The sequence below is a fragment of the Antedon bifida genome, chromosome 8 (genome assembly GCF_963402885.1).
Source record: "Antedon bifida chromosome 8, ecAntBifi1.1, whole genome shotgun sequence".
NCBI classification, from domain to species: Eukaryota; Metazoa; Echinodermata; class Crinoidea; order Comatulida; family Antedonidae; genus Antedon; species Antedon bifida.
In genome coordinates, this window is record NC_136233.1 from 3,480,158 (window position 1) to 3,493,405 (window position 13,248).

The following is a 13,248-nucleotide window of genomic DNA, read 5'->3' on the forward strand; positions in this document are numbered from 1 at the left end:
AGCCAAATGAAATGGAGGGTAAGAACAAAAAATAACACAAATGAAAAAAGAAACAATGTTTTAGTGAGGGTGTCCAATACTACTAACTGCCAATAAGCAAAAAATAAAATTACTCTATGTGAAACACAAAATGTCCATTTTGTATAGTGGGTAACAATAACATTTAAAATTATATAAAAAAATGCTGTGCTCATCTTTTCATTAGCCAAATGAAATGGAATAAAAGAACAAAAATTATTAAACACAAATGAAAAAAAGAAACAATGTTTTATCAAGTAAAATGTTCATAATTTGCACAACAATCACAGTAAAATGTTCAAATCTATAGTAGTAATAAATAGAATGAATCGCTTTCAAGAAAAGTAGTTGTGGTTGCATTCTGTATTAACAGACTCTGTCCTACATTTTATAATGTTTTTTTATCTTCATAAAATATAATTCTTTAGGATTCATATGTACTCCTTAAAGTTAATTTCCCATGGCAACACTTAAATTTATTAGAAAGATTAAACTGTCTATGCTGCTACAAACTGTGTCACAAATGTATAGCTTAGAATTTATACACGTATGTGTGTACAACAATTTAAAATTTCAAAATATAAACGCCCGTCTACATCAATACCGCATAGTTTTGCAATATACTGCATTGTGTCGCCATGTCTTGTTTTCTTATCGTGAGAATTTCATTAATGCTAATTCTCCCTTGATAAGTTGTTCTTTTTTAATATAAATTTAGATGTAAAACTTTATTAAAAAATTTAAATTAAAATAGAAAAATTAACTTCATTTTTTTTCTTGTAGTTAACAAGACAAAAAAGATGTTTAGACTTTTTTTTTGGCCGTCATCCAATTTTAAGATTTTTAATTAAAACAGTTTTTTCCCTGTCTGGTTTTTGTCTGTTTAAAAAAAAAATTATTACTTGACGTTATTGATGTTCGAATATTGTTATATTATTATATTTGCCAATTTACAGCAGGATTACACGCACATGGTGATTGATAAAAAAAATGTAATGATGCTGTTTAAGACTTTGTTTTTTATAAAAGATAAATTTAAAAAAGTTATTGTATGTATGTCTCCCAAAACAAAATAAAGATTACATTTTGAATAACCTATTTTGTAGTTTTAATACACTTTCACAGAACACCAAAAATGATGATTTCAGTTATAAATGGACAAACTGCTACAAATACAGTATATTTCAGATACCTCTGTTCAGGGGACACTTTCTCGAGAACTGCATTTAATGTACAGTATGTTACTGTGTCGTTACAATCATCACACATGCACTATCAGTAGTCTATCATCTTTTAAAAATAAACTTAAAGGTGTAAATTTCAAATTAACCGTTATAAATTTTCAACATAGGTGATTGAACCATATAATAACATTAAATGTTCACGATGTCAAAGGTCAATCCTCCAAGCAGCTTCACTTGAAAAGGCCAAATTGAGTGTCAATGAAACATGTCAAAGTTTATTTGCGAAATTTGAGAGAGAGCAATAAAAGTAAATTTTTAAAGGTCTATAAATACACTGGATTTCATGAGTATCAATTCTCTTTGTTTAAACAAAAGTTGATTTAGTCCTTTTGTCTTTGTAATGATTTTGTGTAACAATAAAAAGAACAGATCCCCTGAGGGGATAATTTCATTAAATCCTTTGTTTTTGTTTTGCTATTTGTGTTGTTGAGTCAAGAGATACTGTTGAAGAATACTACTTTTTATTTTATTGGGTGGTTGAACTTCTTTGGTTACAAGTGTACAGTACCTTCACATCCCTACATTCCATAATGCACTGACAATGTCAATATTTATAAATAAAAGTAAACAAAGCACAATATTTACACATAAGAAACATCAGGCAAGAAAATATTTTGATGATAATAAACAAATGTTTAAGGTAACTAAACAAAAAAGTCTAAAGCTCTGTCTACACTACTGTGTTCAAACTTTATGTGCCAAAAAAATGTGATGTGGCCATATGTACATGATGATGTCATATCACTACCATATTTATGCATATCACTACCATATTTGGGCACATCGCACTGTTTTTGTAAACTAATGTAGACAGAGCTTTAGGTGTTAAGATATTAACAGAATGAAACAGTAATGCTTCCAAAATCTACCTCCTTATCTACACTATCAAACTAGTTTGACAAAAAAAGTGTGATGTGCCCAAATGTGGTAGTGATATGCCCAAATATGGTAGTGATATGCCCAAATATGTTAGTGATATGCCCAAATATGGTAGTGATATGACATCATCATGTCCATATATGGGCACATCACATTTTGTTGTCACATAAAGTTTGATAGTATAGACAGAGCTTAAGAATACACTGTATGCATCTGTTCTATAATGAGGAACGTCTTCACACACAGCTTATGTTTACAGAGAAGCTGAAATCTGTTAAAGGTCAACGAATCTCAATTTCACAAATGTTTGCCAACATCTTCTTCACAAGCAATTAATTTCACTAGAAACCCATTAACGTGTTTATATATCATATTTGCCTTATGACTAACTTACTCTGTGTCCCTCTTAAAGATGATGACATCACTGACCTATTTCAACTTTGACCTCATTTTGTCCAACCCCACATCCATAATTTTTACATAATGTGGGCAGAACAGTATGTTGTTGGATAAACTAATCCATGGTCAATTTTTCTTGGATTGTCTTTAAAAAAAAAGAAAAAGGAGAAACATTTTTTGTTTTAAAGCTCTGTCTACACTATCAAACTTTAGGTGACAAAAAATGGACATGATGATGTCATATCACTACCATATTTAGACATATCACTACCATATTTGGGCACATCACATATTTTTGTTATTGTTTGATAATGATAGTGTAGACATTTTTTCAGCATGTCTTTACTATATATTATAATATAACATATAAACACATGAGTGGGGCATTATTATACAATGGAGAAATAACTTTTTAAAAATTATTTCACCATGATTATTATATACCTAATGAAACTCTATTGTATTGGGTAGTACAAAGGATGGTAAAAAATATTTTGTGGTAACTGACGCTTTGATTGTTTCAACCAAAAACAATGGAATTCATTTGAGTACAGATTTGATTAAAACAAATTTAATATTCAAATTCCTACTCAATCAATGTACATAATGCGGTTTGCAAAGAAGAAATTAGGTTACGCTGTTACATAATTCGAAAGCAGAAATAATCAGAAATACATGAGAAATATGCTTGATTTTTTTATCCCAAACATTTCTTTATTTTAGGTTCTTTAGTTGTTTATTTATGTTGACCGATTTTTATTTATTAAATTATTGGCTTGAGTGATTTATTTACAGTACTTCTGTTTATTTATTTTTTACTGTAAAAAAAGTGAATACCACCTAACTACCAAAACGTGACATGAACTTTTCTAACCTTTTAAAATGAAAACCCATTTACTGTAATATTTAAACCTGGGTTGTTGATTATATCATAGATGAGGCTTTTAGTATAATGCAATCCAAATCCCACTGATTAATATTATTTTAATGACGCATGTGAACAATTGCGTCCATTGAACTTTGAAATATTCAATATTCAACCATCAGTACTCTTAGCATTGTAGAAATGTAGGGTAGTGTGCGTAAAATAATATACATGATTCAAGTTTTAGGGGGGAGTGATAGACTTGGTTGTAACATAGAGGTATTATCTCTATGGTTGTAATTATTAATTTAAATTTAAAAAAAAAACAGACACGATGCTCTTTCATCTGGTACAATCAAGGTGGCGCTTAACGGAACTTAACTCACAGAGAAAGTTCCTGTCAGATAGACTTGGTCCGTTGTTCATTTAAACATAATGCTATAAAATTAGTAAAAAAATGGTAAGAAACTATTGTCCTACAGTAGCCAATCCAATACAAAAACTCAAAATGATAATCAAAATTTAATGTTCATAGAAAAATGTTATGTAATTCTAATAATATTTGTGAATCATGTTAAAATTATTCTACTGCAGTTACTGCAGTTTACTCTAAACCTGTACATACATTTATTGTAGTGAATGTCTCATATCGCAGTATTAAATTCAGTTACTGCAGTAACTTTTGTTTACTCTAAACCTGAACATACATTTATTGTAGTGAATGCCTCATATCGCAGTATTAAATTCAGTTACTGCAGTAACTTTTGCTTACTCTAAACCTGTACATACATATTTATTATAGTGAATGCTTCATATCGCAGTATTAAATTCAGTTACTGCAGTAACTATTGTTAACTCTAAACCTGTACATATACATATGTATTGTAGTGAATGCCTCGTATTGCAGTATTAAATTCAGTTACTGCAGTAACTGTTGTTAACTCTAAACCTGTACATATACATATGTATTGTAGTATTAAATTCAGTTACTGCAGTAACCGAGGTAGAACAATTTTGACATGATCCCTTGTGTAAATGAATGTTTTTACATCAAAATATTGAATTCAATTTATAAAAAAAATGATGATGTAATAACTTATGACAGCTACTTACAAATTTAAGTTCATTAAAATTTAGATGAAATCCGAATCCTTGTACTGGAGGGCAAACGAGGACAATACTTGTACTTTTTTAGCGTTTGATCTGACGGGATCATCTTTCGTATCTCGTTGTTGACCCCGCTTTAAATCCTTCTAATGGATAGCTAATAGTGACTAAATATATCACTTTGAAATTCAGCTATTGTAGTCTATTTGTAAAATAATACTGTAAGTAATATTCAATGTAAGATATTCTGTTAATTTGAGAGAAACTCATAGTTGATACTTCGGAAGGAAGTAATTAATAAAGTGGGCCTTAATTTTTTTAAAAGATAAGTCTTTTAATTGTTTTGAATAAACAAAGGAAAAAATAATATTACTTATTATTTACTAAAATATTATATTTTAAAGAAATTTCTAGGTTTGGAGAATTTCTAAAGTTAGCTTTATTAAATTTGCTTAGCAAAAAAAAAAAAATCTTAAATTTGAATTTAACTCAATAATTTTGCTTAAGTCAGTTTTCAAAATTCAACTAAAGCAAATTTTCCTCTTTTTTTTTCTTAAGTTTTAGAGGCCAAAGTCTTTCTATTAAAGATAAAACCTCAGTTTTTCACTTAAGTACCTATACTTTCTAACTCTCTTTGACAATTACAAATTGATAAACCAAAGGTTATCAATATTTCCTGTTTAAGAATAGTAAATTATTCATATTGTTAAATATTAATATTTAATCAATTATAAATTATGTTTATCAGTGTTGAGATCGTCAGGTGAATCTTCACTCAATCCCCTGTCAAAACTTTTTCATTAGGTTACAAATCATCTCTGTGTTATCGGAAATGAATTACAAACCTCAATTAAACATGTTTAAAAGCTTTTTGTTGATCTGATTAATGGTAGACAAATTTGTCCCATCCATCTACTATAAAACCACTTAATGACTAAAACAAATAGTTTGTCATGTTCACAGTTAAAACGCAGAAAGAAACAAAACTCTTATGTTGCTCTTTATATACGGACACCTGCTATCCCTTATTTCTTAAGAGTAAACTTGTATTTGAATCTCTTTAATTTCACTTGTAAACATTTGAATTATCGAGTATCCTTCATCAACAGCACATTAGAATGTAAAGATAGCACCAGCTTTTCAACAAATGATCAAACAAACGATATTTACACCAGTGAAAGGAAATAAAAACCAGATATCTGGAATTTCCGGTGAATTATTTTGAAAAGTTGTTTAGTCAGTCTTGTCGACTACCGTATATCCTTGGGTATAATCCCACTTCAGGTCTAATCCCACCCCTTACTTTATTTCTGATTTTACAAACAGGCATATCCCCGGGAATAGTCCCAGTATTGACTTTTGGTCTGGATGTACAGTAGGCCTCTCTCTAGCCAGTTCAGATGAGTTTTTACAAGAAATGCTTTCCAATCATTTTTTTTCTGAACCAGGTTTTCCCCGAGTATAGTCCCACCTCCCCAAAGTCGGCCCAATTTCGTGTTCTAGGAGGTCACTGGGATTATGCCAGAGAATACGGTACATTAAAATAATGTAATGCATTTTAAAGTTGTTAAACAATGTCATACATCTTATTAGGAAAGATGACGAATGTATTGTATAAAATATAAAAACAATTCAATGTATTTTGTTGTAAAACCAGCCTGGTAAAGCAATGTCATACATTTTATTAGGAAAGATGAATAACTTGTATAAAATATAAAAACAATGTGATGTATTTTGTCATAAATTTTATCAGGAAAGATGACAATAGACTATAAAAACAATGTAATTTATTTACAGTTTCTAATATTGATTTTTTTCGCCTAATTTCCAGATACAAGATAATTGTACGTTGCAGCCTCAACTACTGTAGTGGTTGATAAAGACGCTTCTAACCAGGTATTGTTACAGTCACACTGGGCAGTAAACACGATATAATAAATGTGTAAGTTTATTATTTTTTGTATGTTGAAGAAATTGTACTACTTGTACAGTAGTACCATGTTGTCATATTCCTAATGAAATTTGAGAGGCTAACCGTCCGCTGGAGGAAACCAGTAGCTGTGGGTTTTATATCGTGTTGCATTCACTGTTTACAAGTGCACATTTATTATTAACGTTTCCAAAAGATATTTTAGACAGAAGGTGTCAAGTACATTGAACATAATGTATAAACTTGCTACTCAAATTTATACTTATTGCTCAAATGTAAGCCCATGGCTCAGATAAAATCCCACCCACAGCTTAGATGTAAATAGTGCTAGGGGATACCACTAATTATCATGTAAGTACATACTTAATTATTTAATTACCTGAGTATTACACTGTAATCTTCTATTGTGTTATTTGTCTGTTAGAAAAATATAAGAACAATAGTTTTAAAAGTAAATAATAGATTTAATTGGGAATTACCTAAGCACCTGTCCTGAAAGAATAAAGAAGAATTATGTAATTGACCCAACAACAGAAATTTGTCTGCAGGGGTGGATGTCAGACAATGTTGATCAATGTTGTACATACACTATTAAGAGTACTTTTATTTTTATCAAGTTTTAATTTGTTTTTGTGAATAAATATGAAAACGGGTTATGTTGTGCATGAGCTATGCTTCTGAGACAGATCCAGAATTTTGTTGCAGTGCGGAACAAGGGTTTTGCGTTTGGTTTGGGTTTGAAAAAAAGAGCTGTGGTTGCAGTGCGGAACAAAAGTTGTGCGTTTGGTTTGGGTTTAAAAAAAGAGCTGTGGTTTCTTTCTACCTTTTCATAGCGATATAAAATAAGCAAATAAAGAATCTCAAATTGTACTGTAGGTGTACCAATAGTAGATTTTGTACATGATGTTTATTTAATTACCTCTAAAAAATCTGATGCTCCCTCTGCAAACACCCCCAACACAACTCCCTGCCCTCCAAAGAAAACTAACTCTGTGTTTGCCCATGTACTTTGCTCGGTATAAGAAGACATCATGTTCTAAAATGAGTACTGCTGTTGTTCCTGCCAATTGATGGATATATTGTAGAGGTTTATGAAAAGATTGTAATCATTCTTACTCCTGGCTGCTATTGCTAAGGGTATTTAACAAACAAAACAATGTATCACATGCCAAACTAAAGTAAACAAACTTAATTCAATATTCAGGGTTGATGACTTTAATAATTAGATTTAGTTAGCATGAAAATTTGCATACAGAAGTATTATGTTGAAATGTACATTGTTACTTGAATAATGTAACTTTTAAAGATGTATTATCTCCCAAAAACATGAAAAATGAAGATAAATTAAAGTAGACTTTGAATAGGTTATTTTGTAAATAATCACCCTCCATAGAAAAACACCCCCCAAAAAATGTTTTCATTTATTAACATAATATTAATAAATGGTTAAATTCAACCAAGAATCCATTGGCTGGCAGCCAATTTGATACTTTTTTGCTTTAAATACATTTTTTTAGATCCAATTTTTGGTTAAAGTGGATAACTATTATTATGTGACATTAAAATAGCATCAACAAAACAATTTTTTTAAAATACATCTTTAACATTCTGTACTGGTTATTTGTTTTTTTTTGTTGACAAAAACATAATTATTATCATGTTAAAAAGGACAAGTAGAAATATTTATCATTGATGTCTCCTTCATAAAAAAAACCTATTGAATATTTTAGTGCACTTTTTTAGGGCCCTTTTTTAGACTCTTAAAAATAGTTCATCAGAAGAGCAGTGATTTGTATATGGCTACACTACTGAAATAAAATATGATATTAAGTTTATATTTACTATCAAATGTTTTATGTCTCCACTACATATTTTGAAGATTGAAAGAACATATTGGAAATACCCCAGTACTTATTCATGAAATTTCTAATCAATTTGTTTGCTAAATTAAAATATTATTATTATGTCAACCACCAGATTCAATTTTCAAATATTTTAATTTTGGTTTGATGCACAGACATCTCCAATAAACAAGATCTTGTTAATTGATAGCTTTTTTTGTTTATAACCATAAAATAGTAAATTTGTAGTGGTTTGCTGTATCTATAGATCGACAGGTGCTCTTAGAAAGACTGAATCAAGTAGCTCTTCCAATCTCTAACCACACCCCTCTGTTATTATGATAAATGACCTTATCAAGAAGAAGAACGACCTTGTAAATTATTAATGAAGGTGATTTGATAAAGATTAATATCCCAGTGGACTATCGGACAAAAGCTTCTATATTGTAATTAAGAATCTTTACATTACATTTAATTTCTTTGCTTTCCTTAAAAATGAAGAGTATCAAATGTCAAGAAAAATGTTGGATATAAGTCTAAAAAAAAGATTTTTTATAGAAATTTAAAAAAAAAATGTATTATTAATAATTATAATATTGATTATTATAGCTTTTTGCAATAAGGTGAAAATTATGATTTTTGTTATTAAAATTAAAATTATAAATTGACCTTTATTTTGTTAAAGATTATTTTGTTAAAGATTATTTAGATTGTCCCCCAAAATCATGAAAATAAAGATACAAAATCGGACTTTTAATAGGCCATTTTGCAGTTTTAATGAAGTTATTCATTTCCATAGAAAAAAAACCAAACAAAATTTTGAAATAAACTTAAATTTATTTGACTATTTTTTGCTTTAAATTTCAGTTTTTTCTGGTAAATAATATTTTTGGTGGTCAAAATATATATTTTTCAGGGGGACAATATATCTATAAACATAGTAAATGATAAACAAATTGCAACCCTATGTAAGTGTGTGATGTGGATAAAAAATGAATCAAAAAATGTAAATGCATATTGGAAACATCTCAACTTCAGTTTGATAACAATTTTATGTATAGCATCATTTTTTTGTGTTTTTGTTTTTTGTTTGTTTTTGTTTTTTATTTATAGCATCATTTCAATTCTCTTTTTTTCCCTCTATTTTGTGGAGTAAATACCACTTTTATTCACATTAATATCATCTTTCATGTCATCACCATAAAATCATCATTATTTTCAGTATTATCACATTTTTGTTAATTTCTAATGTCATTACAATTTGATCATCTTTATCAGTAACATTTTTAAATCTTTGTATTCCATGTTATCTCCTTTTTTCATTTATTTTCTTATATTTTTCTATACTACACTTAACAATACAAAAGAAATAAAAAACGTTAACACTAAGACGAAATATATATCAATTCTTTATTAAAAATATGTAAAATAATACTACCAGTTTAATATTGCTATTATTATTAATAATAGCAAAACACAATAGTGTATTAGATTACGATATTAAATCTTGTATTTCGCGTCCGCGGCCAAATTGTTTTCTATAAGACTACAGCGTGGCAAATGATTTATACACGTATAACTCAAAGTGTTAATAAATCAGGCAAAGTAAGATGAACAGCATCCATTTTAAGGATAAATTCTTGCTCATCAATGAGTCAATATACGGACTTGAAACCTCATGGGAGTTTATTAATAAACGCAGTCATGGATATAAATTTGCGTCCTTTAAAATATCAGGGATGGAGAAAGTGACTAATTACGTTGGATGCTGGACTGTACGGGTGACGACATGTTAATTAATGGAATCGGATTTAACCAGATATTGTCAACGATGAATTCCACTTTTTGTGATTTGTAAAAGCATAATAAAAATGACAGATATGTCAATGATTTTCATTTACTTAAAGATGTATTGTCCCCCCAAAAAAGATTTATAAAATCAGACTTTGAATCGCCATTTTGTAGTTTTAAGGAAGTTATTTACTTCCATAATAAAAAAAAGAACGAGAAGAAATTATAATTTCACTTATAAAAAGACAAATAAACAGTTAAAGTAACAAAAATAAAAACATTGTTTAGAAAAATGATCTTATAAACGGTTTAAAAAAAATGAAATTATTGAAGAAAAAAAAATGAAAATTGGAATCAAGTTGAAACATTTTAATACTTTTACATACAGTAAAGAAAAACAATGAATAATAATACAGTATATATAATTATATATATAATATAATTATTTTAAAAGGTATTAGTGATACAAAAATGTAAAAAAACATAATGAAATCAAAAGTGAAATGAAGTTTTAATATGACAGTAAAAAAAAACAAGGAAAAAATAATAATTATTTTAAAAGGTATTACAGTGATACAAAAAAATATTAAAAACATCAAGTTTAAAAAAAATTGTTTACTTGATTGTATGCTTTCATAGAAGCCTTGGCCCCAGCACTCAATTCTAATTTTATATCATCTACTTAAATTAGTAAATTAATATTTTTAATTATTGTCATCTGTTAGTAAGCAATTAAGAATCCAATTTAAATCCAAAAGATTAATTAGTTTAAAAGCCATACCTTTACCCGTCAATAATGAATTTGTTTTCATTGTATAAAAAATAATTAGTTGTCATGACAACAAAGCCACTATGAAAGGTTGGGTTCGACAATGAATTATTCAATTCAACGGGCAAATCTGGGTTGAAATTTCTTTAAATTGTATAATTTTGTGTCGGCATTGATTGTTTCAACCGTTGGAAAATTATAAATAATATTAATATTCGTTCTTAAATAAATTCCTTAAAAAATCTGTACCTATTAAAGGGGACAACTTTGGTCGTGGACTATCTTTGAAAAATTACAGCAGCTAGGTCATGATGACTCCTTCTGATAAGCCCCCAATCACTTACCCGGTAAAACTAATTTTCTTTTTCGATTTTTCTTAATGTTTTCTTATATATACCTGAAATTTATATAATCAATGGTATAAATAATAGTAAATTTGATTTAGTCTAGATATTCTTATGGACTCAATAGAATAAAAATAAATAATAATAAATAAATAATAAATAAATAATAAATTGTAAACTATTTCATTTGTACACTTCCCCCTACAATAGATATTTTAGAAGCTCAATTAGTAGTGCGTAAATATCAATAAAAAAAAAAACAATACACAATGATAATACTATCTATTATAGAATAACAATGGCTATTATACTGTCATTATTTGACGCAGCCCTACTTTTTAATGATTTTTCAATTCAAATTATTTCTTTCCCATCACAATATTTTGTAATAAGAATGATAAATTATCATCTGTAAATTCCTTTATTTATTAGTCCGATACAATTATATCTTCAGATTTATGATTTTAATAATAGGTTTTATATGAAATAAAAATATTAATCATCCAAATATTATATTTTGATAGCATGACTTGTATCAGTTAAAATCGAATGTCGTAACATAGGCCAACTTGTCCACGTAGGCATACAACTAAATTTTAAATAATAATGGAAGAGATAGACTGATAAGTTTAAACTCAGCACTCCATTTAACAGTGTTTAGTCCTCCTCCCCTATTTTAAAATAAAAAATGTTGATTTGCAAAAAGCCATAAAGATGTATTTTATCCCAAAACATAAAAAAATGAAGATAAATAAAGTCAGACTTTGAATAGGCCATTTGGAAATAAAGTTAATAACTTCCATAAAAATAGCATATTTAACAAAAAATATTGTACAAAATTATTTTTTCAAGAAAAGAACAATATAATAATAGCTTTAAACATTTAATTTTGCTATTTTTATGCTTTACTTAAGCTGATAAAAATTAGTAAAATATTAAACTTGTATAGTATCCCTTGACCTTTAAATAACGTTTGACCTAACCCTAACTTTCACAAAGTACACGAGAAACAAAGCCACTGTGACACTCCGTTGACCTTGGTGACCTTGGTGTCCTAAAATGACCTGATTTGAAAATTAAACATCAAAATTATTATACACACAAATATTAACAAATCTACACAATTATCTTGTTTTTATGGAAGATGGCCAGGAGATGACCTTTGTTCATTTGTGATATACTGAATAATTTACATAATTTATGCCACCTGCAATGCAAAATATGTAAAGCCACAAAAAAATAAACTTTTTTTAACACACCCAAAAACATTCACTTTCAGGCTTATCATGAATATCAGAAGGTTAAAAAAAATGATACATTTATATAACAGTTTGGCAGCTTTTTTAGGAGTTTCCAAAGTTTGAATATGGAAAAAAAAATTATTAACAATAAAAAATAATTTATATCTAAAGACAAAGATTATAGCTAAGCAGCCAATTGTAGCTGGAAATTAGATATTGTCATGTCAACAACATTAACACATAACAATAAGCTCTTCATAATTCATGATAATATTTAGTCATCTCAAATTTCTTTGCCGGTACTTGCGACTAGTCTTCACAATCCCTACTGGGTTGTATTTAAATAACCGCTTCAATTCCCAGAGTGATTTTTAGTTGATCGTAATAAAGCCGTGGATAATGATGGTTATTTTACGTGATTCGTTTGTGGATTAAATAGTTGACTGTGAAATGAAATCTCTTTCTTTAGGGTATATTAAAATAAGTTTAATATGATTAGAAAATTGGGTTATAACTGTTCATCATAAAAAAGTATTAATTCGGAATTAGTACTATCTATACAATTTGAATAATTGATATTATGTTTAATTATTATTATTATTACGCTTTTTACATTGTTTGTATCAATGAACTATTTAATTATTAAACATAATATTTTTATTGTTATCTTTAAATAAATAATATTTGAACAACTTTTTCGAAATTTAAAATTTAAAAAAATCTTTGGAATACATGATCATTAAACAGAAAACAGAAAAAAAATTAGATCTAAAAATAGAAAATAAAATAAACTATGTTATATATGTAATTTGTAAAGCTT

The 13,248-nt window shown here is 28.1% G+C and overlaps 1 protein-coding gene across 1 annotated transcript in view; it reads left to right on the top strand.

The window, feature by feature from the left end:
• The window catches only part of LOC144850824 (TOX high mobility group box family member 3-like), a 58,743-nt gene that overhangs the window by 3,543 nt on the left and 41,952 nt on the right, over positions 1–13,248 (top strand). The window contains exon 2 of the mRNA XM_078708293.1: positions 6,344–6,454. The gene's annotated coding sequence lies outside the window, so the exon portion shown is untranslated. The remainder of the gene's footprint in view (positions 1–6,343; positions 6,455–13,248) is intronic.